Source organism: Mustela nivalis (assembly GCF_964662115.1).
Source record: "Mustela nivalis genome assembly, chromosome: 1".
Taxonomy (NCBI): Eukaryota; Metazoa; Chordata; class Mammalia; order Carnivora; family Mustelidae; genus Mustela; species Mustela nivalis.
The window spans coordinates 176,262,422-176,290,282 of NC_139020.1; the positions used below are offsets into that span (position 1 = coordinate 176,262,422).

Here is a 27,861-nt window from a genome sequence, read left to right on the forward strand (position 1 = left end):
CCAGCTTCTCAGACTGGAATATGCAAACCCATCGCGGAGGTACTCACTAAAGCGCAGATTCTGATTCGTTTACTCTGGAGAGAGAGGCCTGAGATTCTGCATTTTTAACAAGTCCATGTGTGATGCTAATGCACCTGGCCTGGAGACCCCACCGGGCATAGCAAGGCTCCGGGTTTCACTCCTTTCCCAGGCCACTTTTTCCTCCCCATGATGGCACTGCCTCATCTCTCTTTCTCTCTCTCTCTCTCTCTCTCTCTGACTGTCATCTTGAAAAGAACATCTGAAAGTCATCTTGAAAGACCAGTCTGTCCCTGCTTTCTTTTTTGACTTTCTGTGTCACAGCCTGGCTTCTTTCCCCAGCTCTGTCCTGAAGCTCTTACAGCAGTTGACGCTGTAGGACTTTTCCACCATCATACCCACCAAGCGCTGACAGTTCTTACCCTGGTCTTGGGGCATTTGACCAACCATCCCCCAAGCTCCTCTGACCTCAACTCTCTCCTGCACACTCTGGGCAGTCCTGGTTTAGGCGACTCCCAAGTCAACCATTGTTCTCCAGAACCCAGATCTGTACCCTTTCTTTAGGACATCTCTGCTCAAATGTCAGTGTACCTCAAGCCTAAGGTTTATAAACCACACTCCTGCCTTCCCTCTTACCTTCCAAGTCTTACTTGACGTCATCCTTATCCCCCCACAGTCACTCAAACTAGAAACTTTGGGAATGTTCTGGACTCTCCCTCTTCACTCACCTGTCCGTGCCTGCCAGTTCTAACTTCCGGTTATTATCTCTCCTGTCCATCTGCATTTCCACCCCAGATTTCCCATCACCTTTGCCAGGATTGTTACACCTCTTTCCTTAGTCTCTACCTTAGTCCATTTTCTCCTTCCTGCAATCTTTTTGTTACACTATCTCCAGGAGTCAAAATTCTTCTAAAACTGTGCTGTGGTACATTTTTCCTTATGGAGGCAAGTTCTTCTGGTCACTATATGGTTCCCATTACTTAGCCTCATCCCCAAGACCCTTCCCAGCCTCTCCCAGCCCACTCACCTCTCTAGTTGCCTCCAACCAAACTTGCCACACCAGCCATCCTGTGTGCAGATCCATCCAGGAGTGCCATGGTCCTGTGCCTCTGTGTCTACTGTCCCCTCCATCTGGGACACCCTTCCAGGCATTGTCAGCAAAACCCAACTCCTCTTTTAATGGGGTTGTACTTGTCATTCCTAGAAAAGGGACAAAGAAAATTGACTTTCTGTCCATCCTCTGAAGACAAATCAGGGAAAAAGCAAAAGCAGAGAGTGTTTCACTGCTAATTCTGAAGCAGAGTTTACTGATACCATCAGTGGACTCTTTTCCCCCACTAAATTCTTGATTAGGCTGTGGTTCTAAGAAAGCAGGACCAAATGCTTAGTAGACAGTTATATTCCTAGCTTCTTGCTAAATCCTTCCACATCGTTTTTCTGTAAGGTTCTGTGTTGTGAACAACACAATCAACCAGCTAAGCGACCTCCTTTAAAGCATATGCAGTAAACTTACATCCCCTCCACATTTGCCCTTTAAAGAATAGGCATATATTTGCCTAAGCACAGTGCAGCCATGGTACCCAGACAAGAGATAGTGACAGGAAGCCAGAAAGAGCCTTATCATAGCCGTCATCATAATAACTGGTGAGCTAAAAAAATAAATTTCTCCTCTTCTGGAAGCTCGTCAGTGTTGGTGAGCCCAGGACACATTTCTTCCCTGGGACAACTGACAGCGCTGTGAAGACATCGTTGACAGAGCTACCCTGGGCGCTAAAATGTGCCCAGCCGAAATGCTTTATGTTAACTGCTGTTTCTCGCATCCTCGTTCTGTTGACTTTGCAGGCAGGGAGAGTGAGTTCAAAAAAGGCATGTCTCTGTGGCTTCATATGGACTGCTTCAGAATAAAGCTCTTCTCTTAGATATTTCTTGGTGACTTTCTCCCTTCTGTGTGCTTGGGTCAGCTGCTCAGGTGTCTGGTATATCTATAACAACCATAATAATCATTTCTGCTCTAATCACCTTCTCTGAAGTAGAGGGAAAATTTCATCTTCTACTCTGGATTATAAAGCAAAGGCAAGGTATGCATGGTTGTTCTCTAGTGCACAAGAACAGTTGACTTTACTTATAACAAAATAGGAAAGCATCAGCAGTTCCCTAGTCCTCGCAGTTCCCTAAGCCCTCTGGTGTCCAGGGATCAATCATGCTGGCCGTAGTGAGGAAAGTCGGAGAGAGGTTGGATACTTAGAAGTGCCTCAGGGCAAGTATGATGGTTTCTGGATCTACCCAGCAGAAAGACTGGAAGTGTTCTATCCTCAGAAACTATGTAAGTCCAAGATCCATCAAAAGCTGTATTACTGTCTAGGAGTGTCTGACAACTCCAGGCCCTTTCATAGTTGAGGGGCATCCCAGACCAGCCCTGTGGACACCTCATTCCCTGAATTGTCTTCAGGTACTCAGTTAAACTTGCTCAGGGCAATCCCAAAATAGACCAGAGCTTTCTCTTAGTACATTGCATGGGTATGTTAGGGTATACGATGTTTCAGAAAATAGAGTCAAAGACTGTCAGTGTCACTTTTAGGAACCAGGTAAAAATGTCTGCTTTAGTAGCCATTCTGACACAACCTAGTAGAATGGCGGCCAAATAGAAGAGGGTGTGTCTGTCTCAAGGCCACTGTTGAAGACGATGAGCATTTGTGACTCTCCATTGGGTTGCTCTCCAGTGAGCTCATCTCCATTTGACTTTCCTTGGGCTTTCCTCTGAAGAGGAGTCCAGGGCTCTGAGATCCCATGTTGCAAATCAAAATGGTGTTTTCCCTTTGAAATAGATTTGTAACCATCTAATGAACTAGACTCCTGTGATGGTATTAATGTAATTGCTCTTGAGATAAATTATGAGTTCACTACAATTAAACAGACACAATTCTGTGAATAGAGAACTTCAGAAGGGAGCAGCTGACTCTTTCATCTTTTGGCCCATCCCTGCATCAGATGTGATTAATCACTCACTGCCGCCTTATCCTTGGAGCCCCCCTCCCCCACCCCGTTCCCCCACCACATCCACCCCCGTGGCTCTAGAGACTTCACAGTGTCACTCCAGGCAGCCACTGCCCATCAGTCAGAGGCATCCTTCGCGTTGAAACAATTTGCCATGCTTGGATAATGGGAAGGATGTCGGGCTGGGAGAAAGGACACCTGTGTTCAATCTAGATGCCTCTACTCACAGCTCTGTGGTTTTGCTCATCTTTTTCACTCTTCTTGGACCTTTCTGTCCTTCCTCTATAAAGTGAGGGAGGTGGAGTAAAGGATCTCTGATGTCCCTTATATTTGTAAAATTGTACTATAAATTCCGTGAACAACCTGTTCATAAATTTGAATATTTTGTTTTTTTTTTTTTTTTCAGGGGTAGAAGTAAGAAGGAGTGGTTTGCTTCCAATGAACTCAGTGGGTTTCCATATGTCTAGCTCATGGTCTTCTAGGAGATAGATGCCTATCATCAGACCTTTTTATTAAGTATAATAAATTGTATTATCTCCATTTTTCACTATTTTAAGGTTAAGAGGAGAGATTATTCTCCAAAGTGCTACACTCCTAGATGGGTACTGTAACCCATTTACCCTCTGACACATCTCATCACCATACACAGTCCTCGTGGCAAAGGGCTTGGAAGCCTGGAAGGATAAGTTGGGTATGCACATATAGGTGAAGAGCACAGATTCCAGGGTCAGGACAGAATGGGCCAGATCCCACCTCTGTCATTTATTAGACTTTCATGGCCTTGGACAAGTCATTTACCCAAATGCTAATTCCTGGCTGTAAATTAAGAATAATGCAAATACTAATGTACAACATTGTTAGAGGTACATGAACTCATGTATATAAATAGTCAATAACTTTATGAAAGCAAAGTGTGGAGGCTGCTTGTCCTGTTACTGTCCTGGGGCAGAAGCTGTTGGAGGACGTGTAGTTTGGAAAGCCGTACATAGACAGCAGCAGGAGCCGCTATAAACATACTGAATTGGGAGAAGAGGTGTGGGTCCAACAGCACTTTCTGAGCCTGAAACATCATCTGGTTGCCGCTGAGGGTGCAGATCGAGGAAGGGAAGGTCCTCCCTCCTTGGTGTGGTGGGGTAAGCAGTAGAAATACCTGTGCCTCTTGTCAGGGAGCCAAGGGTTCTTGCAAAAGCAGGTGTGGACTGTGTGAGGAGCAGGTTAAGGAGGAGGTCCCAGGAGCTCTTTCTAAGTCAGACTTGAAGAGCTGACTAGAGACCGTGTCCAGGAAAGAACAAAGCAGAGCCTGCCTTCATCGTGGTTTACCAGAGAGCTAAACAGACCAGCCTCAGGAAGCCTTTCCCAGCAGAGGGACCCAGGTGTGCAGAGGACAAGAGGTTCGATGACCTGCTCACCTGCATCTTTAGCTGACACCATTTCAGCGGGGGCAGACTGTAGAGGGTCCCGTGGGGTTCTCAGCAGCGGGACACACCGCATCACCAAGGGCTCCCCTGTGTGCTGCATTCTGAGAGCCATGAACTCTGCTGGATTTTATGTCCTACGGGCCACAGTTTTGACAACAGTGACTTCAGCGGTGGCTGATCTCAGGCTGGCTGGCCTTCATGCCCCAGTGGTATCAGGATCAGGATGCTTTCCGACAGGCAGTCACAGCAGCCAAGGGCAGACACCGTTTGTCTCGTGAGCAGGAGTATTAATAGAGTTATTAATAGTTAGACCCTGGCTGCAGGTCTTACCCTAAGGATGGTGGTTTGAACTTCTCTGTAATTGGATTGCCCCCAGTAAAATCACATTACAAACACAAGGGTTTATTGGAACACCTGGTGCCAGCATCTGTATAGGAAACTGTATTCCAGTGCACTGCCGGGTCCCTTGCGCATAACCTGATTTCCTTCTCTTCCTCCCGCCGTCCACCCCTCCTCCTCCATCCGTCTGTCTCACTTTGCCAAATCACACGACATGGAGCCCTATATGACTGTGGCTGGGGGTTTGTTGGTTGGTTGTTTTGAAACAGATACAAGAGAGTCCACAACATTTGTGGAGATAGAATGAGTCTGGAGCGTGGGCATGGGGCTGGGGGCGGGGGCAGTGTGGCTGGGCCTGCTTCATCCATCTGATCAGACGGTCTGAGGAGGGGGAACAGGAAAAGTCTGGGGCCTTTCAGAGATGCTCTTATTGCAAAGACCGCTCTAAAGCCCTTCCCGGCGGCCACGCTGTGGGGCATCCGCTTCTCGGGCGGAGCTCCCCTGTGGATGTTGGATTGGAACAGTTCCAACAGGGGCCTGCCCGGGGCTCCCACTGGCTGGTGGCTGACTCTGGTAGGTGTTCTCGGGGAGTTACAGGGACATGGCCAGCCAAATGACAGTGGAAAAGGAAATTGGGCAGTCAACTGTGGGCAAGTGTATATGGGCAAAAAGCATCTCCTCGAAGTAGAGGCCCTCGGGGTTTGGTTCTACTAATTGCTGCCTTCACAATTTGAAAACACTGATAAAACAGACGGAATTGAACTCTCCTCCTCATGGGCTGAAAGAGAATGGATGCTCTCAGTGGCAGTTTTCTTTGAAGTTGCTGGGTTACTTTGATAAATAATGACAGTGTCATAAAGAAATGAGTTCACAAAAAGCCAGTGCCTTTTTTCAGGCTTCCTAACCTCAAAAGAGGAGAGAATTCTTCAAGGTAGAATAGGATTCAAGCCACATTTCTTAGTTTCCCACCCCATAAGTGCTCGTGATACGTCCATCTCAGGCGTGAACAGATGTTCATTCAGCCCTGAATTACGTAGAACCCAAGGTTCTACTCCAAAGAGGAAAGCTGTATGTTGATGAATCAACTGTATGAGACTTGGCCAAGATGTGTTTTTAAAGAGTATCAGCATGTAGTTTCTGTTATTTCTCATTAATTTTATAGAGTATCTTACAGAGATGATAACCCCACCTGGGATAGACTCCCGGCAAAAAGCAACACACGTCAGAGGGCTGGACCTCTCTTTGACTGTTGTTAATCCTACAGCTAGGATGGAAGCTACCAACAGAAACCCGCTCGTGTCCCTGCAGGTGCAGGATTCAGCCTGAGTAATGCACACACACTTTCTCTTACTCGATTTCATCGTAAAGATGGGCGCACATTTACTGACTCATGGCAGCATTTAGCCAGTTTCAGGCTCAGATATCCTCAGTATTCAATAAATTCTTACACCAAATAAAAATCTTGATTTTCTTACAGGCTCTTTTTTTTTTTTTTCTTTGCGCATTTGGAAATAGTGTTGGCTCTGTTAGTATCCCATGCAAAGAGGATTTTAATCCCAAAACCATAGATAATCCAGGAATTATTTACTTTTGCTTATCATGTGTGTTTCATTTTGTTCACTGAATTCTGTCAAAGAAGCTTCCTTTTTTTTGAAGCTTCCTGATTTTAGAACACAAGCCTTGGAACCAGAGACACCTGGAGTCTAACTCTTTGCTGCTTCCCTGCTGTGTGATCTGGAGCAGAGTACTTGCTCTTGCAAAACCTTGATTTTCTCCTCTACTGGGAGCATGGATAGTCTTGAGAGCTAACATTTTGAAAGTCCTGACTGTGTGCCTTCTAAGTGCTTTATATGTCATCTCTTCCTCCTACAATCCTGCGAAGGAGCGCTGGGAATCCTAGGACCCGCTCAGTAGTGTGTGTGATGGATTAAGTGAGATAGTTTATGAGAAACATAGCACGCGCTGTCTGGTACGTTACAAGAACTCAGATATGTGGAGTCAGCAGTGGTTGCGGTACCTGTCAGTGGCTGTGTGACAAATAATCCCCCAATGTACTGCTTCTACAAAAACTACAATTTGCTGTCTCAGCATTTCTGAAGGTCAGGAATCTGGGGAAAACTTACCTGAGTTGTCCGGGTTCGTTGTCTCTGGTGAGCTTGGAATCAGCTGTCCACTTGGACGGTGGCGCTCTGAAGGCTCGACTGAGGGTCTGTGTTGACAGCGGTTCACCCACCACGACTGGCCATTGCCAAGGCTACTTCGGGTCTCCACTGGCCGTTGGTGTGAGGCCTCGAGTTGCTCAGCACGTGGGCTTTTCTGAAGGGCTGCTCAGGCCATGTCCACAGGCTTCCCCTGCCAGGGCAAATGATCAGCAAGAGAAAGGAAGAGACTGAGCAAAAGACAGAAAGGGCAGGGTCTTTTATAACTTGATGTTGGAAATGACATACCTTCACTTCTGCCCTACCAGGCTGGTCACACAAACCAACCCTGGCACAGTGTGGAAGGGGAGAACACAGTGTATGAATACCAGAAGGCAGCATGAGGGCGCCATCTTGGAGGCTGATATTTGTGCCACAATGGTATTTGTGCTCTGTTTCTGAGTAAGGTGAAGCATGTACCAAGCCGTGAAGGGGGAATGCTGACCAGAGACCCTAGGAAGACTTCTCCAGAATTAAGGATGTACCACTGAAAACCCACCAACCTGAGCACTTAGTATGAGTCTACTTGGTAGGGTCAATGCAACTACCGTGTGGGGGGGGGGGGGGAGTATTTTCTTGACTTCTTATTTGCACACCCAGAGATGGTGCCAAATACTGTGTTTGCCCTCTGCCATTCGTTCACCCTCGCTTTTATTTTAATATTCTGGTACATATTTTTTGATTTCCCTCCACCGCAGGCATGGCTCATCTTATAGTCCGTTCTCAAAGTATATAGCAACCCCTAGCTAAAGGTTCATTTCATTACAAACTGGCTGAAGGCAGTGAATTTATATTCAATCACCAGTCTGAGTGTTTTCCCCCAATTTTCTGGGGACGGATTCACTGCAATATTCCCTTAAATGGATTTTTTGGCCTTTCTCTCAGGCCTGCATTTGACATTTTCTCAAGAATGTTTATTTTTTAATTTACAACTTTGAGAGGTTTATTTTATGAGATGGGTTTTATGCAACAAAATATAATGGGTTCAGGGGTGGGGGAACCCTGTGAATTTGAAATTGACTGCCATGAGGAGGAATTATTCATTTCATTTGTGGGAGAAAAATGACAGCTCACATGAAAGTAGAAAGGTTTCAGGTCTCAATTCACAGACGGAACAAATCGCCTTTCATAAGTCAGCACGCTCAGTGTTTTGTATTTGCCATAAATATCTATTTGTGAGGCTTTTGGAAGGACGTGATTAGGATGGGAGCTCTCACTAGAGGATTTTTGCAGGGTCCACTTGGCTAAAGGGGCCTTTTGAATTAAAACAAAAGAAAATGAAGGCTCTTGCCTCATCAGAGCTTGGAATCAGATGAGCATGTCTTTATTCTCTTTCTTCTTCCTAGGACTAGTGATCCCTTCTGTTTTTCAAAAAGAAGATGCTTGGGTGCTTGATGCCTGGGCTCGCTCATTCTAATCATATAATGGTGAAATATTAACTTATCAAAGTGCTAGAAGCTTTAATAACCATTCTGCCCCAACTCTTTGAGCAGAAAGAGCTAGAAAAATCACCATGCTCCCATTTTCACCCGAACACCCCATACCACTCCATTAATTTCCAGGCATCGCCCTTCATTAGCGACCCCGTGGCTGAAGGACTGTGTTATGAGGCTACAGGGTCATGAACTGCACCATCTACCCCTTGGTTCATTTCACAGCTTGCTCCTTTCTTAATGCCTTACGGCTCATTTTTCCCCCCTTCACTTGGCAAGAGGGACCTTTCCCAGGGCCTGAAATGGATGGGTATCCCACTGGTCCTCTTTTGTTTAATGCCTCTCTATTCTCTGAGCTTCAAAGTGTACACTGTCACCGTAATAGTAGCACTCGCTCTGCACTCTCACCATAAATGAAGCTTGGATTGCAAGGAAATTATGGATCTGCAGTGTTTTTAATGTAGGTGTTTTTCTTACCACATCCATTTTTAAATGAAGATGGAGCACAAGACAGTGGCCTTAGTGTTCATCAGATTTACTCTAATGTGTAAACCCTGTGGCGGAAGAAGATGGTATTTGTTGAGTTTAATCTGCTCTACCTTTTTAAATAAATAAGGTAATTATGAGATGTGGGTATATTTTCCTCACTGAATGTCATTGACAGCAGTCTGCTTTAGAAACCCTATGTGTATAAAATTAACTTCCAAAGCTGATAGAGCCAGGGAGAGGGCCCACCTGCTAAGCACTGGGATTTCTCCCATCTGTCTGGATGATGAACTGTGTTACCTTTGACCTTTTCCTTTGGTGATTGGCAGGCTGGGGAAGACTACAGCTACTTCGACAAGTGCCTACTAAGGTGGCTGTGGGAGCAGAAATAAATTTATATTTTCCCATAAAAGAGGTGCTAGGTTCATAAAGGAACTATTGAGAGACATTGAGGGAGGGTTAAGGACATAAACTCTAGAGCCAGGCAGGTTTGGGTTTGAATCAAGGCTCTCCTGCTTACTAGGTATGTGATTAGTATGTTAGTTATTGTTACTTAACAATTACCTCCAAACCTAGTAGTTTAAAACAACAAATGTTAATTCTGCCATATGGTTTCTGAATGTCAGGAATCCGAAGTGGCTAAGGGCTGAGTAGCTCTGATTCAGGGTTTCTCCCGTGGGTATACTCAGGTTGTGAACTGGGGCAGCAGTCCTGTGAGGCAGGTCAGGGCTGGGGTCCCACCTCCAAGTTTACTCCCATGGCTATTGGCCTCAGGGACTCTACCATGGTGAAGGTCTGCCCATGACACTATATCTGGCTTCCTTGAGAGCAAGAGCGAATGAGCAAATGCCCAAGATGAAGGAAGCCTTCTTATCTTTTCATAGCTAATCTTAGAAGTGGCATTCAGTCACTTCTGCTGTGTTCCATTAGTCACCCAGACCAGCCTCGATATATTGTAGGAGAGGACAAGACTGTGAATACTAGACTGGGCCAATTGGGAGCCATCTTGGAGACTGTCTACCACAACCAGGCAAGCCGCCTCACTTCTCTGAGCCTCCATTTCTTCATCTGTAAAATAAGGAAATAATACTTCAGTGGCTTCAAGTAAAGATTGAATTTGAATCAACACACCTTATCTGAGTCCTGATAAAGTCTCAGTATTATTTTATCGTCATGATCATAGTTGTCAGTATCTACCCTCTGCCTTTCTATAGTGTTTAAATGGGCCTGTATAACACCAATTCCTGTTTTCTTTTTCTCCATGCCATTAGTGATCCCCCCACTCCCTTGAATTTCACCCTCTTTCTTGGCTGCCCAATGAGAATCCATCAGAATGTCAGTACCTGGGGCGCCTGGGTGGCTCAGTGGGTTAAGCCGCTGCCTTCAGCTCAGGTCATGATCTCAGGGTCCTGGGATCGAGTCCCGCATCGGGCTCTCTGCTCCACAGGGAGCCTGCTTCCCTCTCTCTCTCTGCCTGCCTCTCTGCCTACTTGTGATCTCTGTCAAATAAATAAATAAAATCTTTAAAAAAAAAAAAGAATGTCAGTACCTAAAGTCACATGGGTAACCCTACTGAGTTTTCTCTGCTACCAGCACATGGAGGATATGGTGAGTGGTAGAAACGGCAAAGAATCAGCATGAAGTAGTAGCCATTGAAAAGGCTCATTAAAAAGAGTTGAGAAAATAAACATTTCCTATAAAAGAGTTTTTGACCAGAGTTTGGTAGAAAGAGGACAAATGGGCCTATGAAGGATGTAAGAGAGGAAAGCTGTAGAACATGGCTTCCCTTACTAAATAGAGACCACCTCTATTTGTACACCCCATTAGAAATCAGATATAATCTTCGGAACTTTCTCTTGTAATAAAGCTCATGTGCACACATCCAGGTTTGCATCGATTTTTAGAGGGCTTCCTGGCTCCCATCCATTCACCTCAGGTTAATCAACTGAACCTATAGGAAAAGAACAAGAATACAGTAAAGGCCAACACACTGTGTCAAGTTTTAATGCATATTTTAACCTAATGGGAATGACAATTTGGTGTTCCTTTGTACACATCCAACAATCGTTCATACTCCCACACGTATTAGCCTTCCGGTGGTTTTGACGATTTCCTCGCCACTGTAGCTCTCTGAATGATGCCAGCTACCCATAATTTGTTTTTCTCAGCCATGATGTAATCATTAAGTTGCCGTAATGAAGATTGAAGGTTTAATAATGGGAAGTGTTACAAATTCCAATTTAATCATTCCTAAATTGATTAGTGACTTTCCCCAAATGCCTGGCCGTGGAAAAACAGAGGTTCTAAGAGAGACAAAGTGCTGTGGTCCAAGTTTGATAAATGGTGCTTTGGTGTAGCTGTAATTGTGTTATTGAATTTACTCATCTTCCAAATGATGTTTGCATTGTCTCAGCCATATGTGTGGAGGGCCAGAGAAAGGTCATTAGAAGCTTCAGACTGAGGGCATGTGTGGGTTATGGTCGTTCTGAGCAGCAACATCGAGCTTAGTCAATTAAAAGAAACACCCAGTGCAAGATGTCCAGAGCCTCTTGCCACGGAACAGTCAGTGGCAAAATCCCAAAGGCCTATTTAAAAGAATCTGAAGATTCTGTAAGTAAATGTCTGCTCTTGGCCTGGGGCTCTTTAGCCCCTGACAAATGACGAGGGGGAGCCTCCACAGGCCGATTTGCCAAAGAGAACACCTATAAACAAATGCGGCGCGGACAGCCCGAACAAAGCCAGAAGTGCCGTAATTAGATAACGGCCCAGGCCTGGCTCACCGAGGAGATGAGCGGTGGTGTTTTCTGCCTTGATTTACTAATGCCAGATGTGAACTTTTTAACTTTCCACAAACAGGTTTTCCTCCGTCCTGGTCATCTTCAAGACAGCAGATCGGTGCTATACTTCAGTTCAAGAGAGATTGAGAAAAGTTTTTGTTGCTGCTTTAGTTTCCCATGGCCCACTCATTTATCCCTGTCTTTGCCCACATTTCAGATGGACGTGAATAGTAATGCCACTGGCGTTTCTGTGTGTAGTAAATATCCCTCCTTTTTTCTCTGAACGTATTTACATCATACAAATGTTAATGGAACTATATAGTAGAAACTTGAAGATGTTATTTCTACAAATCCGTTAGAATTCATGTGAATAAACATTCTAAACCTTTGCCCTAAAGCCGGGAGGCCATTTTGCCTGGGACCTAGAAAAGACGTGCCTTGAGGAGGTGGACGGAAGACAGGCCGACGGGGGCCCAGCTGCCAGCCGGCATGGGTGAGGGCCCTGTCATTACATGGCAGTAAGCCAAAAAGTGCATATGGCGGGCACAACTCAGTGGACAAGCCACCTGAGACAGCTCAGCCTGCTTTCCACTCATGCAGATACAGTATTCTAGAACCCCCTGAAAACATGCCATATGCCTTTTCCCAAGTCTGCTTATGGATTAGGTTATGAAATAGGAACTGTGTTAGTTTCCTAGGGCAGCCGTAACATTTGTTTTCCTCACCCATGAAGTCACAAGCTCAGTGACTTAGAGAAATTTATCATCTCAATGTTTTACAGGCTGGAAGTCTAAAAACAAGGTGTTGGCAATGCCATGCTCCCTCTGAAGGTTAGCGGGAAATTCCTTCTTGCCTCTTTCTAGCTTCTGAGGGGTCCTCAGTCTTTGATGTTCTGTCTTCATCTGGTCTTCTCCCAATATTTCTTCCCATCTGTGTCTAAATTCTTCCTTATAAGGACACCAGCCATATCGGATCAGGGCCCCATCCTGATGACCTCATTTATAACTTGATGACCTCGGCAAAGACCCTGTTTCCAAATAAGCTCACTTTCTGAGGAACTGGGGCTTAGGAATTTGACATATAACGTGTTGTGGGGGAGACGTTTCAACCCATTACAAATACTAAGTTCAAAAATGGAAAAACAGCATCTAAGTTCCTTCTTGTGACTTAGGTCAATTTGCAGTGTGTTTCTCCCGCTTGCATCAAAGCTTAATTTTCTGAATACTCAGAGCGAGAAAAAGAAAAGAATACAAAAGAAAAAGGAAAAGAATAGCATGTACTAAGAGTTGACCCTAAAAATGTCAGATTTTGACTGGTTGGTTGGGTAACTGACTCATAGGGTCTTGGGTTCTGAATTTAGGCCTGCCTTAACCAGCTCAGATGGCTTCCGCTCCTGGTTATAGATTTCTTCCAGCCCTGGCTGGCTTCTCTAGATAGATGTGCCATTGTTGCCAGAAGGGCTTGTCAGAGAACATATGAGTGTCTCCCTCCCATTCCAGCCTGGCATCCACAGCATCTGGTAGGCAGTGAGTGCGAGAGAAGAATGGGGCTTTGGAGATTCAAGATCCTGCCACTACCTTTTACTGGCTGAATGACCTTGATCATATTACTCTTATTTCCTGAGCCTTTGTTCCCTCGTTCATACAAATCAGAGTTTTAAGTTCAAATGAGATGGTGTGAGCAAAGTACCTAGCCCATAGCACGGGCTTAATAAAAAGTCAGTTCTTCAAAGTGGCCCCTGCTTTCTGCAGTGCGAGAGCATGCTAGTATCATTGTAATAATCATGAACACCGCACTTCGTAGTTTACAAAGCAGTTTTATTTATTATTACATTTCATTTCTGTCTATTGGATTGAGGGACTCTATAAAAATAATAAATGCTTTTTTTTTTAGTTATTCACAACTGGTGGCCATAACTGTGGCTGTTTCTCTGTTAAATATTTTTTAATTATTTTTTTTAAGGAAAAAGCTACTGTTAGTAATCTCAGAGTTGATATCGTCCTCCAATGCAGTCGGTCTCAGCTGAATTTTGCCAGCAGGGGCTATTTTGGCCGTGTATGGAAGCATTTCTGGTTGTCACAGCTGGGGGTGGGGGTCCTGGTGGCGTCTGGCAGGTGGAGGCCATGGGTTGCTAAACACTGTACAAAGCACAGGACAGTCTCTACAAACCTAGAACCATCTGGCCCAAGAGGTCAGTAGTGCCAAGGTTGGGGAACCCTGCCTTAAGGTCCCAACTGCTCACCTTCATGCATCGAATACAATCAGAAAATGGATCTTTGGTTTTTTTTTAAGTCCACCCTGCAAAGAGAACTATTTAAATCAGAAGCAATATTTTCTAATGTTACAAAAAGGAAAAAGTTTAAAAAAAAAAAAAAACCAACAGCTTAAGTCAATAAGCATTTGATGAATACATAGCTCTAGGGTATTGTGTTGCTGATAAGTGACAGCTGTGGAAAGACCCAGCACTCAGGCCAGGCTCCAGCATTAAATGGCTCAAACTCTTAGGTGCCCTCACTGTCACAGCCGTGGCCCAGTGAACCAGCACACAGCACTGGGCACTTTCACTCAAAGCTGACCAGAAGGTAGAGCTGTCCCCAAGAACAAGGCTGCCCCGACATGGTGGCATCCTAGATAACTCCAAATAACGTGCCCCTCAAAATACCAAAGAACTGGTGGCTGGAGTTGCTCAGACTTAATATATGTTGAAGTGCTGAATCTGGTGGGTGTGTTTTGTTTTGTTTTGTTTTCCCTGAAAGAAGATAGCTGTTTTGGAGAATCCGAATGCCTGGTAATAATCGTATTAATCATAGGACCCAGGCATCTGCCTAAAGTTGCTGTGCATCTTGATTGAGTCTCACAGCAGCTCTTTCGAGGGAAATACTGATGAACCCATTTCCGAGTTGAGACGCTGAGGCTCTGAGAGCAGGGGACGAGCCCAGGTGTATGCAGCTGCTTGTGGCAAAGCCAGGGGTAAATCTAGCACGGCTGCCTCCTGTCCCCCGGCTTAACTCCTGGTTCATATTTCCATCGTTGAGCATGGTGAGAAAGTTTGGAAGGGAGGTGCCTTGAATAATTGAAGACCATTGCCTGTGTTCGAGTTGAACATAAAGTATGTGGCATCTAATTTGATCTCTCCCCATGGTCACAATGCTCCTTGGGTATAATCCTGGAAAACTTTGCCTTCTGTAGCCCCACAGATAGGATTTGTGTTCACCAACCAGCAGGTGTTCTCAGAGGCACTCAAGAGTTTTCCTATAGACGGGGATCTCATCTCTATCATTCACTCCCAAATATGCTTGAAGTGACTCAGAGGAAGGTACGTTTGAGTGGTTGTGTTTTTCAGGGAGTAGGGAGATAAGAGGTGCTTAAAACAACACAAATTTATTATCTCACAGAAGTCTGCACTGGGTCCTGCTGGGTTAGAATCAAGGTGTTAGCAGGGCTGTCTTCCTTTCTGGAGGCTCAAGAGAAAAATCCATTTCCTGGCCTTTTCCAGCATTTGCTGGCTGTCTGCATTCCTGGGTTCGTGGCTTCTCTGTCTTCCAGGCCCACAACGTTACATTTCTCCATAGTCACATCATTCTCTGCTTTTCTCTTCCTTTTTTTTTTTTTTTTTTTTTTGGTTACAGTAAAATACACATAAATTTTGCCATTTTTACCATTTTTTAAGCATGCAACAGTTCAGTAGTGCTAAACATATTTACATTGTAGTGCAACCCATCTACAGAAATTTTCATCTTGCAAAACTGAAACTCTGTACCCAGGAAACAACTCTCTGTTCCCTTCTGCCCTCACCCCTGGCAACCAGTACTACTTCTTTTGTGTATGAATTTGACTACTTTAGATACTTCATACAAGTGGAATCATAGAATATTTGTCTTTCTGTGACTTGCTGATTTCATCTAGCATGAGTAACTGTTATAAGTGAAAATTTTCTCTAATTTCTGGGAATGAAGAATCTCTGATGTTTGTCACAGAAGAAGAAATAATTGTAAAAATGAATTACAGTGAAATTCCATTATTAGATGTTAGCTGGGTTCTAGTGTCCTTTGGGCACTCTGACTTCCTGCCTTGCTTTTAGATTAGCACATACTAGCCAGGTACAAAGGCTGTATCAGCACCAAACTGAGATTCCCACTTTTTCATATCGGAGACTCAGGCTAGCAAGACAATGGAGAGAGTAAAACTCTCTTTTGTTACGTGATTCAGTGTTAATTCAAAGCCTGTCTTTATACTACTTGAAAATAGCTCAGGTGCTACTGGGAATCACCAGTGTAGCACATCCCAGAAGGAAAGAAGAAATGGACAGGAACGCACAAATACTTTCCCCAGAGAAGCAGATGTTGTTGCTGGAGAACGTGGAGCGCGTCTGTGCTATTGAGTGCACTGAAACAAAAGAGTGGCTTGCTGTTCTTCTTTCCTTCACCTGGGCAGGTTCTCATTGATTTTCAATTATGTGTCACCAGGTGGTAACAAAAAGCAGTTTAATTCCCCATGAAAATTAGGACTCGCCTTGACTCCATGCCTTTCTTGCTAGTACCTGGTGGCTGTGAATGCTCATAAACCCCTTCCTGGAATCCCCTTGAGATCACCAACCTAAAAATGAATCTCCAGTCCATGCATCATCTCTGCAGCTGGGGGCAGATGTAACCTCAGATGAGGTCTGGCAACAGTGTCTGGATGAAAGCTACAGACAATGAGCAGTGTCTAACTTAGCAGCAAATCCAGGGTGAATTCCTCGGGATCCATTTTGCCCATCTTTGGAATCTACCCAATGCCTTACCAAGAGGGAATGAAATGATGCTCAGGAGACAGGGGGAGAAAAATCCTTGCTCTTTTCCTGGAAAGCTGTTGTACATTTCTGTTCTGCTTTTTATGTACTAGAGTATTCTTTCTTGCATTCCTTTGTTAGTTAAGAAAGAATCCAGAGGGACACCTGGGTGGCTCAGTGGATTGAAGCCTCTGCCTTCAGCTCAGGACATGATCCCAGGGTCCTGGGAGCGAGCCCCGCATGAGGCTCTCTGCTCAGCTGGAAGCCTGCCTCCTCCTCTCTCTCTCCCTGCCTCTCTGACTACTTGTAATCTCTGTCTATCAAATAAATAAATAAAATCTTTAAAAAATATTAAAAGAATCCAGAGACTTCATTGGGGGTATATAGGATTTAAAAAAAATTTTTTTTTTAATTTATTTATTTAGGGAGAGAGAGCATGTGCATGCACTGGCACCCATGAACAGGGGGAGGGGCAGAGGGAGAAGCAGACTCCCCGCTTCACAGGGGGTTCCCAGCTCAGGGCTAGCTCCCAGGACCCTGGGATCATCACCTGAGCCAAAGGCAGACATTTAACTGCCTGAGCCACCTGGGCACCCGGGGTATATGGTTTTAAACAAGAATTCTGTTAAGATCACAAGGTTTTGGATTCACATTAAGGCAATTGGGCCTTCCCTAAAAAATCATTCTAAAGTTTCTGTGTGTTTAGGGAAGGGATGAAGATAAGTTAAGACCCGTCTCTAGGTTCTGTGCACTCAGACTGTGAACCAGCCCTACCCCCACTTTAATGGACTCACTAAGGATCCTCTCCTGGGTCTGAATCCTCGCCTGGAGTGTCCTAGGCATGACCACATATCATTAATGAAGCCTGGTGTTCTAGGTGAGGTTTTTGTTGTCATTGTATCAACACCTCTCTGGGACACAACTACCCTGAGTGGCTTACCTTTCATTGCTATTATTTCTTGTTGCTTTTTTTCTTATGATCGCAGATACACTGTTGCCCTAAAAGAACTCCAGGTGCCTTTACCCTCTTTTATCACATTCTCTTATAGTCCTATCCAGTGAAAACTGTTTGCTTGGGGAGAGAAGGAACTTTTGTTGGTCATTTTAGATAGAATACCATATGTCAGATTTGTAAAATCTTGTTAACATTGTGTTTTCTTCGCTTGAGAATTACCCTCTAGTAGGGGAAAATGGAACTGCCAATTACAGCAGCCTCCTGCTGTGAAAAAACTGGTGCTATATTCCCAGACATCAGGCTGTGCAAGGAGAGAGCCCCCAATTGCCTTTTGCTTTCTTGCCTGATAGACAAAGCTTTAGAGTGAAGCGTAATTAGCTTGACTGACAATCAGGAAAATACAGTCTTCAGTATCTGTTTTTATTTTAAGGTCGTCTTGTTTTGGAGACCCATTCCAAAGCCACTTTATAATTCATTCCTCGATGTAAAATTCAGCCAAATTGGACAGCTAGAATTTGTTTAAAATGTTCACTGTGTATTTCAAAAGAAAGATAAATGAATCTGTGTAGTGACCGAAGAAACTTATAGTGTATCAGACTGTAACTATTAAAGAAGAAACCATAAATCCCGGTGGCAGGAGAGCTAGTAAAATTTTTTAAGCTGACTCCTTTGGGGGGAATTTGGATCCTACACTAAGTTCTTAATTTTATTGGGACGGAGATATTGCAAAAAGAAAATCGTTTCTCTGGCACTAAACACAAATAATACCCAACAATAATTGTGACTTCCCACTAGCTGCTCTCTGACCCTCAGATCCGGCTGGCGTCATCCTGGGGAAGTCCAGTGGCATGGTTTTGTTCTTCAACTCTGGTCCTTTCAGAGGTATTTCTTAGCAAATTAGAAAGGGATACTTTGTTTGCTTAATTAGGGTTTTGTTTTCCAAATCCCCTCAGATTCCATAGCCCAGAACCACCTGTCCTAGTGGATTTTCAGACCATACCCTCCACCCCGCCGCCTGAGGAAGTGTATGTATGTATGTATTTATTTATTTATTTATTTTGCCATAGGGGATGCTGGATCTGAGGAGAAGGAAGAGATATGGGTAGGAAGAGCAGTTTCAAGATGCAGAAACCAAAAAAACATGAAAGAGAGAGAGACCCCCTTTTCTATTTTTTAGGCTTTACATCCACTTATGATAAAAGTCTTTATATGCCATATAGATACGATATGTACAGTAAATAGTTGTGCATGAATGGTACATTGGTTCCCCGAGCTACTAGTTGGGTTGTCCTTGGAACAAAACCTCTTGACACTGAGTAACCAGTAAGCTCCCAAATACTGTTCCATATGGTAGTCTCAGCCGTCTGCTTCTCAGTGTTGCTAGATCTTTCCTTCCCAAGTCTGACAGAGTAAGGTAGACCCTGCTTGAGGTCACTATGCAGTGAGCCCCAGGAAAACAGGAATTCTGCCACCGCTACCCCAATAAGATAATGAGTTCTTCCTGAAGCTTGCCTTTTTTCTTTGCAGGTGTGCCCATCTCTGTCTCGCCAGGCTAGGACTTGATCCTTTCCTTTCTCTCCGCCATTTCCTTTCCATTGTTGGTGATCCAAACCAGGACAGACCAGTGCATGCAGGATGTGTAATACTCAGGCCCTCCCTTGAAGCCTCTCATTTTCATTAGCAAAAGTGTGACCAGTAAATCTTGTGGCAAAAGCAAATTGAAAAAGTTAAACGTGATAATGGAGGCCAAGTGCTTAGCCTGTACCTGGTATCTGGTGGTATCTGGTGATGGCCACTGCTTTTGTTAATTGAGAGAATGGGACAGGACTTCCAGCACCACAGGCAGAGGGATCAGGAGGCCAAGTGGAGCCTCAGTTTTCTCTCGACGTGCCATTATACCCAACCTAAAATGCTTGAGACTTTTTGTGACATTATACAATAGGATGAAAACTTCTAGACCTTAAATGGAATCAAGTTCCTTTTTAAGGGTTCACAAGCTATGTGACACTTCTGTGACGAAATTATGATTTGACACCTCTAGAGCAAAATTACCATTCAGACTGTTTGAGCTGATTACCCCTGTGTTGGAACTACAGACTTCCACCGTCAAAAAAAAAAAAAAAAAAAAAATTGTGAGCACGTAGAACAGCATCACTGCAGATTCATAATGCCTTTGACATCTTGGTTTTCATATCATTAAATGAATACACATCACCATTTACACTCAAGCAAAAATGATATACAGCATCGATGCGTAACGTGAAAGATGAAACCTTGATTTTTTTCCTCGTTAATGAATATTGAGCAAATAAACAGAGCATTTCAGGATCCTGGAATCTATGGGATTCTGTATATTTATTTTCTTCATTACTCTAGCCACAATGTCACCCAGGAGTATCTCAGAGATAACAACCAGGCAATTAAAGACGAGTCTGTCCAGGCTCTGGCCCTGCTAGAGTGAATCATGGCCCTCTCTCTGGCCGCCCCATGGCTGAACCCCCGTCCTCAGGGAAGCTCAGGCCATAGACGACGTGGCCATTGCCATGACATGTACTTTCTCACACATGTGCACATGTCTGTGCTCTGACATCCGCTGTCCACAGAACCATCTAAATGAGTTAATATTATCTCCAGGTTTTTCTGAGAAAGCAAACCAGTAATCCATGGGGGGAAATTTCGCATTTCTTTTCCAGATGACCACAAGAACTTTAGCTTGTGTTTGGGGATACAAAAGCAGAGACAGTGTCTCTAAACCGATGCGTGAAGCAGACTACCTCCTTTTTTGACGTAAATACATTTGTGGGCATCAGTGCTTTGTACGTTGATGAGATGAGTTTCACTGACACGATCTCGCTGGGGTTTATACAGCAAAGTGGGGCGAGTGTCCAGAGGATTCCACTAAAGATTTCTGGGTTCTCCACATTTACAGTACCTATCCTGAGTTCATACAGCTTCCTGAGTTACCTGTAGAATTGGCCAGGAACGGCTGTGACATGCTACAGATACAAGGGTGCACAGAGCAGAGGCCTGACCAATGGGTAGCTCTATTCAAGCTTGGCTGTTTTTACTGAAATAAATTATTGGGTCAGGATTTTCAGTTATTTCCTAACATGATTAGACAAGATGCTGTACTGGTCTCTCTCAGCGGCTTCATTCTGAGGCTACTTTGATACATGTTATAATGAGTGCTAGGATGTTTAACATGAATCCCTATAGTCATGAGTAATCCATACATAAGCTGTGTTAAATTCATTTGTTGAGTGAAAATAAACATTGTTGATTTCTTTCTTTGTTCTTGATCAGCTAAGAAAACTCGGGAAGAGTATGTTTATATCACACTCAATATTAAACTTTTCATTTAGAAAACATGATATCATAAAGAAAATGATTGGGGTACAAAATATGCTCCCTGAAGAGAATTTTTAAATTTCTTAATTCATAGAAAACCTATGGTTTTCAGTGCATTGTTAAGATTAATCAGGATTTGAGGTCTCAGACAGTTGGTCCCATTTATTTTGGTCTTAATGACTCCGACAGATAAGGAGCTAGTTAGCTTGTTGATTGGGTCTGTAATGACCTTTAGCCATCACAATGGAAAAGAAAGCTCCTTCCCGTGGAGGACACAACTCACGACACGGGCACTAAGGATCACTGGAGAGAATGTTAGCATTATGTTAGATCATTATTTTCCCAATCATTATTCTCTCACTGATTGGTATTTTTTTCAGTGGGATTATTTTGCTCATTTTCGTTTGCTGTTAGTTTCCCAAACCAGCAAACTTTTGGTTGCCTAAAACACGAACAAAAAAATCCCCACAATGTCTGTTTGAGAGTTCTAATAACAGATGGATCCTACCATTTTCCCTGCACATTATCATCTACCTTCTTCACTTGAAACAGGTAACACACTGCGCTCTCATGGGAAGGCCATGCCTGGACTCACAGAGACAGACACACAGATGTGATTCCTGACTACCACATACAATTTGTGTGACCTTGGGCAGCTTGCTTAATTGCTCGAGTTCCAGGTTCCCCCTCTATGAACTAGGAATAAAAGAGAGTGCGGGGGCACCTGGGTGGCTCAGTTGGCTAACACCTCTGCCTTTGGCTCGGGTCATGATCCCAGGGTCCTGGGATTGAGCCCCGCATCGGGCTCTCTGCTTGGCAGGGAGTCTGCTTCCTCCTCCCTCTCTCTCTCTGCCTGCCTCTCTGCCCACTTGTGATCTCTGTCTGTCAAATAAATAAATAATCTTTTAAAAAAGGAGAGAGAGAGTGCGTAAGTCTTAAAGCTCTTTCTGAGAATTGAGATCATGCAGCCAAGGCATCTAACACCGTGTTGGTGTATGGTAGGAGTTCTGTAAATTCTACTCTGCCATTAAAACTTCAAATATACAGAATGTTGCAGGACAATTAAATGGAAAAAAGGATTCATGAATATCTGTGCTGAGACACAGCATTCAGGCCTAGGGAGTTACCCGACCCTGTAAGAGCAACAGGGGAGAAAGCACCACTAAGAGGCCATCAGTCTCTGAAAGACAGGTGTTGACATCAGACCTGGGAGTGGTCAGTAAGGACCATCACTGCAGGCACCTTAGTAGAGCCCGCCCACTGGGACCACCCAGCTCCCTCCCGTTCCTCTGATCGTGTCCATAAGGAAAGCAAACCCACCCGAAGTAAACTGCAGCCAATAGATGAGAGCCACAGGACGGGGCCTTGTGGAGAGGTTGGTGGAAGCCCAGGCCCACATCATACCCCCACTGGGTTCTCACCTGAGTCACACAGTCATGCACTGGGGCCTTTCTTCACCGAACACATAGTGTCTCCTCATCAACACCATTTCACACATACAATTCGTGTGACCTCCCCACTGCTGCAGAAGACTTTTCTGAAATAAACATTTTGTTGTAGTATATCAGGATGTGTATAATTTCAATGTTAATATACGTGTTCCTTGATTTCCCTTTTTAATTTGCCCAAGTCAATGATGGGGAGACCATCCTCTCAAAATCAACCGAAGAAATCCATGACAGAGAAATCAGGTCTTTCATTATATTATCTCTTTGGCTGAATTTTACATTTTGCTGGGTGGGGGTAGGTGGGTGGGTGGTCATAGCTATCTTTAAAGGAATTGACACAACTTATCAAAGGCCCGATAAAAGGGTGCGCTTTTTCTTCCATGTCTATGTGGAAGTGTTATTTTGGTTGGGGACCTAGTCTCTTGACTGTCTATCAGTAATTTATTGTTGCAGGAAAAAAGGTCAACAACATCTGTTTCAAACTCAAAAGTATGGCCATTTATTTAAAAATCTTAGCAGTACTTAAGGCTGATAGTTCCTTAAATATATGATTTTTTTTTTACCAGTAGACATTATGCTATTTTGTGTCAAATCTTTCTTCTACTCTAAATGTAAGCCTTTTTATCTTTTTATCTTTCTTACTTTTTCTTACTTTTTATCTTTCTTCTCCCATGAAGGACTTTAAATGTAAGCCTTAATTGCATCTTAAAAGGATAAAATTGGTTTATTCATTCAGTACTTTATCAGGATGAGAAGAGCTAAAATGAAAGCTGCTCTGATATCAGGGTTGAACAAGTAAATATTTGTCAACTCTAGGCAAGTTTTATCATCTCATTTTAATTAATTCACCAGTGGAGAGGGTATCACCATGATAGCAAGAGGCACACAAGCGTACATATGTTCACACACACACACACACACACACACTCTTTCTCCCTCTTAGATACCCAAGAAGGCAACATATATCTGAATCTAAATTGTATGGACCATATATTGGATTTCTACCTTAACACCATTCCAAGGAACCAGAGACCATCTTCTGACTACTGGTAATTTAGTTTTAAATGTATTTCTCCCTACGACTACTGCTACTGTTTTTTTAAGAAGCTTAAAAGAAATGGTTATTATTTATGCAGGGTTTGTGCTCCCTCTGCTGGTTCTGTAATTAACTAATAAGTCTAATTCCCATAACTGTGCTGATGTCATCAGTTACTTTTGTGCCTGGACATGGAATTACCCAAATCAGCATGTTCTGTTCAAACATCATCAGGAAAATTAGCAGGGGGTCAGAGGAAGACAGTTGGCCTCATGAAGAAAGTAAAGAAAACATACATTTTGATTTGTATGAATTTGTGTCTGAAAAACGTAAATGCAATTTTATGCTTTGGTTGCTCAGTGCTGGAGAAAAGTGACCCATCATTGGTAAAAGTGGGATATTACATCCCACCTTCTCAGCGGGCTTTGGAAATAAATAAGGCATCTTCATTATTGGAACAAGATTTATTATAATACGTTTTACAGGTGAGAAAAATAGAAGCTCAGAAATGATATATGTCTTGCTAGTGAGAGCTGTTCTGGGGGTAAGAAAGTAGATTTCTATGGCACGGAGAGGCCAGTGTCTTGGTTTCCTGGGTCTGCAATGTCTTTCTTTACATGTGTGGAGATAGTAGTGTTGCTGTTTCTTAATGTTAACATGGCACCTGGGGGCATTAAGAACTCAGGATCTAGATTTGGATCAACTGAGGTTTCACTTACTCTGGTTCCAGCAGTTCCTGTGTGATTCCGAGTAGGTTCCCTCACCTTTTCATCCTCACCTTTCTTGTCTACAAACTGGAAAGACAATCCTAGGCAAGTGTTTTACCTCATGGAGTTATCATACGGATTAAATTAAGTAATGTCTGGTGCAGAGTAATGCTTAAAATTATCAGTAGTTATGATCTAAGAATAGTCTTTGGTCATTCCTCGTGGCAATTGTTTCTTCAACATGAAAACAGCTGCTTTTCCCAATCGTAAGAACTTCAGTTTATTACGAAAATAAATTTGGGGACGGGAACTCTGAAATGGTGAGGGTTCAATTTGCCAGAAATGTATGTGCACTTCTAGACAAACATCTTGAAATAGGAGTTGCAACATTGGATGGACCTCTAGGTGGAATCAGCTGGTGCCCCAAGTGTAGAGTGTAGAAATTCAAGACAAATTTCCTAGGGTTGATAAGCCAATCAGACCGAAACATCAATATTTAATAATAATAATAATAATAATGCAGAGACTTCAGATCAGCTGCTAACCCAGTACACAGAGAAGAGATTTGAATAAATATTCTCTGGACGTAATGTGTTCATTTATTCACGCATTGTTTCATCCACCTATGTAGTTCTGTGTAAAATAATGCAGCACTTTGCATGCTTGTTCTAGAACGTCCTGTTTCTCAATTAGCACCGTGTTCTAGCCGTCTCTCCATGGCAGTAAAGGTAGATCTTCCTCATGGTCATGGTCAATATTATTCTTGGCCCACTAGGTCCTTAGCATTTATAGATACTACTCCACCCAGCTTAATGACTGTGTTTTCAGATAATGCAGATTAATTCCAGTAACCACCTGAGCAGTGCAAGCAGAAGAGGCAAATCCAGAGTGAGGATCCATGTCATCCTCAAAGGGAGACATCAGCAGCTCTCCGACTACTCACATCAGCCCACTTCTGTTCTTTCAAGGGGGAGTTTGTTTGGAGGCTCGTTGATGTCGCAATGCAGTGCCCTGCTCAGGTGAGCGTAGGGAGGGGGTCATTATTAATGGGCTTTGGGGGTAAGAGAGGGAAGCAGCAGGAGACTGAGCGAGTCACTACCTCTGCCTGCTCAGAGATTGTCTGGGCTCTCGGACTCTCCAGCTCTTGAAGATTTGGCTGTGAACCCTTGCATCTGTGTCCATACGGGTAACTTCAGCCATGTGTGTGAACCTCGTCTGAAACATACCTGCCTGTGACACAAAGCCGGGCTTACCATCCTGCCCAAGGGGCGCTGTATCTCTATTTGTTTTCAAGCTGGTTTAAAAATAGAGAGAGTTGTGCTAGAAGAGCTTGCTATGATCTGATTACTTAACTATAATTTGTACCTGTACTTTTCACAGTCCCTGGCTACCCTCTGCCATCAAAATATTTGAAATTTATTCTTTAAACAGTGTAGGCCACTTGGGTTGTTGATTTTAAACATGCTAGAGGTTTTATAATGGTTATTTTTGTTGGCCAGCACTGACCACTCTGCAAATGACCTGTTGATGTTGGACAAGGATAAGAGGCACTGAACACAATGCAGGAGATGGAAAGAGATCAAAAGGAAGGACTGTGTTCGCTTAGCAACAGTGCTCCGTGGGTTAGCGTGGAGATCAATTGTCTGTGCATGTGAGGTTTGCAGAGTTGCGTTATTTGGCCCGTTGCAGGGATTAGGCGTTCTCTTCGGGGAAATTCAGGAGTTTCTCAAACTGTGTATTCGATTACAGCATCAACGTTGTTGACTTTGTAAAATCATTGTAGATCATATAAAATGATACATAAATTTACATATATATATACATGCATGTATGTGTGTAAGTATGTATGTGTGTGTGTATAGTTGAGGCAAGAAGGAAACAACTTTATGTATATTAAAATGAGTGTTTCTATGAAGTCAGTCCCATTTCTGCCGGCCGCTCAAGAATTCACAGTGAGTCCATTCACAGGCCTGCCTGCTGGCAGGGGACGTAGCATACTTTGTCCCAACTGTTTTCTCTCATCACTGTACTCCTTGGCTTTCATTTATTCAGTCTCGAGAGTGTCCGTGTGCTCGTCGCCCATTTCCGGTGTCATTTCTCACCGTGCATATGTCAGATAGGAGACAAGAGAACATGCGTGTTTGACAGCTGCCCAATAAATTATACAGAAGAACAAGTTAAGGACAACTGCAGAGGACTGGGGGGAGAAAACAACCCACCAGCTATGTGGCTGGTTGAAAAGAATTTCCTTTGGAAAGCTTGTGTTGTCGACAGCAGTTGTTACTTCATGAATAACTTATAAAATTATTCAACCGTACCCTCTTAGTTGAAGCGTTGGCTTGGTTTGCCCGGGGGGAGCAGGGGGCGTGGGGGGAGCAGCCCTGAAGTCACTCAGAACTTGAAACCAAGTGAAATATGGTGGCCAGAAAGAGAGCCGAGTGGACACGGGTGCGCCTTGGCACTCCCAGGAGTAATGGCATGAGTCACAGCAGTGCGGGGGCGGCAGTGGGACTGTGCGGGAAGCCCAGCCCAGCCACAGCCACTCGGCCTCCTGTTCGGCTCCCTGGAGGAGCACGGGGTTCTGGCTGGGAGCCCGCTCTTCTGGGCAGTAAGGCAGAAGCAGATTTAACAGGAACATCCAAGTGTATCTTCCCCCATCAGTCTGCGGGACTTTGTGTGCCGATAGTTTGTGGCTTCTTGGCAGAAGATAAACAAATGACCGTCACCCCATCAGAGGCAGAGAAAAGAAATGTGTCTGTGGCCCAGTCTAACTCCTCACATCTCCCCTCCCTCCCCCCACCGCACCTCTGCCTGAGACCCCATCCCAGACACACCATATTGACTCAGCCTTTGTGTTCGTCAGGGGTCCCGCCCCGACCCCAGGTGAGCATATTTGTGGGGTGATGTGGTGATGAAGAATTCATTCTGCAGCCATGAGGCCATTTGTCCTCCTCACATGGGAATCAGGCTTGCTGCTGCAGCCTCAGCTGTGTTCTAACCATTGGGCAAACTGGCCCATTTAAATAAAAAAAAAAAAAATCCAAAAAACGTGGCAGCATGTGTCTTCCATTCGCTATAGCCAAGACCTGATTGTGTTTGGCTCTCACGGTTTTCTCCCTGTGTTCACTGTTCATACGAGCAGGGCCTTTCTGTTACTTACGAGAACCAACTTCCCACTAAACCACACGAGCAGAATTCTCTTTAAATCTGTCCGCAGGCCCATGCGTGTGTGATGAGAAGCCGGAGCGTCTGTGGGATTGAGCAGAGGGAAAGCCGATGACCTAATGTGGTAGTAAATGACGAAGGCGAGAGTGAGAGTTACCTGGCGTCAGCAGGCTGGTAGTTGTCTTCAGCAAGGGGAGGTGCTGTTTTCACGCAAGTGGGCCCATGTGCTGGCGAAGGAAGTGTGCTCACCTAACCCAGTCGCCTTTAGGCAGGTAGTTGGCAGCTCAGCCCCTCTTTGAAACCAATTTAACTTTGGTATTTCTCCCCCATGTGTTTACTCTCCTTCGTGATCTTGTTTGGCACGTCTTTGCACCATGACCAAAGTGACAGATTTTAGTCTCTGTTGGATTAATCACTGTGTTCTTTGATCCATGGCATGTGTTCCCCATAGACATTTAAAGTCAACATATTCAACATTTGTGGTCTGGAGGTTCAAAGTTGTTAGCCAAGCTGATAGACTGGTTTGGGCATTTGCATCCAAAAGACTCTTACTCCTCCTCTCTCTCTCTCTTTCACACACACACACATTCACACACACACACACACACACGCATTCACACACATCTACTCCCAACAACACAAATATTGACTGTACCAATCATTCATTAGCAGTAAAAATTTGAGAGCAATTATTTTTTTACTGCGCTTGCCCTGAAAGACACCATTAATTACCTTATTGCCTGTGGACTAGAGCCAGTTTCGGTGTCC

At 44.1% G+C, this 27,861-nt stretch overlaps 1 protein-coding gene and 1 long non-coding RNA gene across 2 annotated transcripts in view; one reads left to right on the plus strand and one right to left on the minus strand.

Moving 5' to 3' along the window:
* Positions 1-27,861, plus strand: part of PDZRN3 (PDZ domain containing ring finger 3) — a 238,229-nt gene that overhangs the window by 144,524 nt on the left and 65,844 nt on the right. The window lies entirely within an intron of this gene.
* On the minus strand, positions 1,052-22,229 carry LOC309847434. Its single transcript, XR_014302443.1, has 3 exons — positions 22,159-22,229; positions 6,893-7,121; positions 1,052-1,218 (listed from the first exon to the last, which is right to left on the minus strand). It is a non-coding gene; the product is annotated as an uncharacterized lncRNA (long non-coding RNA).